This window comes from Babylonia areolata, chromosome 8, assembly GCF_041734735.1.
Source record: "Babylonia areolata isolate BAREFJ2019XMU chromosome 8, ASM4173473v1, whole genome shotgun sequence".
Taxonomy (NCBI): domain Eukaryota; kingdom Metazoa; phylum Mollusca; class Gastropoda; order Neogastropoda; family Buccinidae; genus Babylonia; species Babylonia areolata.
In genome coordinates this window covers 31,682,831-31,685,330 of record NC_134883.1, presented here as the reverse complement: position 1 = coordinate 31,685,330, position 2,500 = coordinate 31,682,831, and the positions used below count along the sequence as shown (strand labels likewise).

Here is a 2,500-nt window from a genome sequence, read left to right as displayed (position 1 = left end):
AATAATACTTTACTTACTTTACTTTACTGTGTCAGCGGTGTAGGTCCTTGTAGACCTGTACGCTGGTCTGGGTATTTACCACACTGCATGCGTGGTTGGAGGCTAAGGGCAGTTATTCCTGGCATTTTGGGTGAAAGACTGATGGTTCGTTTCTCCAGTGGTTGTCTAGCCTGTTCTTGAAAGCATTGACTGTTTGTGCAGTGACTATCTCATCTGGGAGACTGTTCCATGTTGAAATGATTCTGTTTGAGAAGTAGTTTGCCCTAAGGTTGAGTCTACTGCATGTTTTCTTCAGTTTGAGTGAATGCCCTCTGAGTTGTCTCTGCTGGTTGTCTGCTTTTGTCAGGGGTGGCCTATCAGTCTTGTACATTTTGTGAATGTATTTGAAGCATTCAATCATGTCCCCCCGCAATCTTCTGTGTTCCAATGTGGGCAGTTTGAGGGTTCTCAGTCTCTCTGGGTAGGGCTTGTCTTTGAGCTTGGCCAGTAGCTTAGTTGCTCGTCTCTGAACATCCTCTATCTCGCTGCAGAGGCCTTTCTGGTGTGGCTGCCAGACAGCGTGACCATATTCTAGGATTGGTCTGACCAGGCTCTTAAACAGCAGAATGAAGGTATTTTCTGTGAGATGGCTGAAAGTTCTTCTTATGATTCCCACCATTCTGTTGGCCTTGGCAGTTGCTTGTTCGACATGTCTCCTGAAGGTTAGTTTGTTGTCTATGGTCACCCCTAGGTCCTTTTCTGCCTTGGTTTCTGCCAGTGTGAGATGGTTAGTGGTGCCGTCCTTGTTTGTGTCCCTCATCTGATACTTGGCGTTAGATTTCTGGTTGCCCAGCTTCATGACACAGCACTTCTGTGGATGGAACCTGAGGAGCCAGGTGTTGGACCATTCCTCTAACTTACACAGGTCCTGTTGTAGCTGGTCTGTTGAGCCTGGGGTATCGCTTCGTACGTACATCTTTGTATCGTCCGCAAACATCTTCGCAGGAGACCTTGTAATGCTTGGCAAGTCGTTAATAAAAATAATGAAGAGAAACGGACCAAGTATGCTGCCCTGCGGGATTCCACTGCACACGTCAGCTTCTTTAGATAGGCAACCATCAGTTTTTTTGTTGTTTTTGTTGTTGTTTTTTTTTTTTTTTTTACATCGAATCTTTGAGTGATAAATTGCATTATGAGGACTGCCTTCGATCCGATGATACTGTAAAGCAGTTGGTAGCCTACGTCAAACTTCACATGCCAAATCATCTTCCAGTGGTATTGTGGATCTGGTTCATGTTTAATCAACAGTAATCCATAATTGGCGTTACAATTACTTGCTTTTTAGTAACCGACTTGGGAGAATACTTATCTTGATTAAAAAAAAAAAGAAAGAAAAGGAGTTTAACACAGAAGGTTGATGTTGCTGTGACAGTGTTCTCCATTTATTTCTAAGTTGTTCCACACTGCTGATGTTTGATGGGGAAAGGGGTCTTTGTTCAATTGTATCTGCTATAGTTGTAATGTTAAATGGTATCTGCTATGAAAATTAATATTGAATTGTTTCCTCAACAAAAAATTATTGTTGAATAGACTGCAATTCAACATTATTGGTTGTTTTTCCTTGCTCTGTTCATTACAATGTTAGCTTTGGAGAAATCATCTTGCTGCTTAGGTTTGATTCGCATTTTTTAACCTTTGCCATATGTCACCAAAAATTTTGTGCGCCGTATGTTGTGGGTGTACAGACATCCATGCTTTCTATAAAAGAAAGACTCCTCACCATATGCTGTGGGTGCGCAGCAACCCATGGTCTCTGTATAGGAACTAACCCCTTCTCATACGTCTTGGGTGCACAGCAACCCATGGTTTCTGTATGGAACTAATCTGTTACCGTACGTCTTGGGTGTACAGCAACCCATGGTTTCTTTTAGGAACTAATCTGTTGCCATACGTCGTGGGTGTACAGCAACCCATGGTTTCTTTTAGGAACTAATCTGTTGCCATACATCGTGGGTGTACAGTAACCCATGGTTTCTTTGAAGAAACACTAGACTTGCTGTACGTTGTGGGTGTACCTTCGGTAACCTACATCTGTCCATAAAGCCACATTCTCTTTGTCTGCCCCCGCGACTGAAAATAATGAAAGGTCGATCCGAATCTGTTTCAGTCTTATCCGCTCTGTACATGTTGACAGCAGCTCACTTGTGCCAAACATTATGTATTACTTTGATCTGACTGAGAGTCAGTTCTGAGTCGTTTTGATGAAATCTAGCATGCTTTGAATTAAAACAACAAACAAAGCAAACGCTTTACATTAACAATGAACAAACAATGATTCACTTCCATCCTTTGGAGCGTAGCGATGTTCTCATAGCCTGGCAAGACACACACACACACACACACACACACACACACACACACACACACACACACATACACACCACCCACAGACTGATATATGTGTGTGTTCGTGGACACCCCCACCCCACACAGACACACACACATGCCGCCTGTGCACATA

At 43.0% G+C, this 2,500-nt stretch overlaps 1 protein-coding gene across 2 annotated transcripts in view; it reads left to right on the top strand.

Moving 5' to 3' along the window:
- The window catches only part of LOC143285144 (cyclin-dependent kinase 20-like), a 28,156-nt gene that overhangs the window by 825 nt on the left and 24,831 nt on the right, over positions 1–2,500 (top strand). The window lies entirely within an intron of this gene.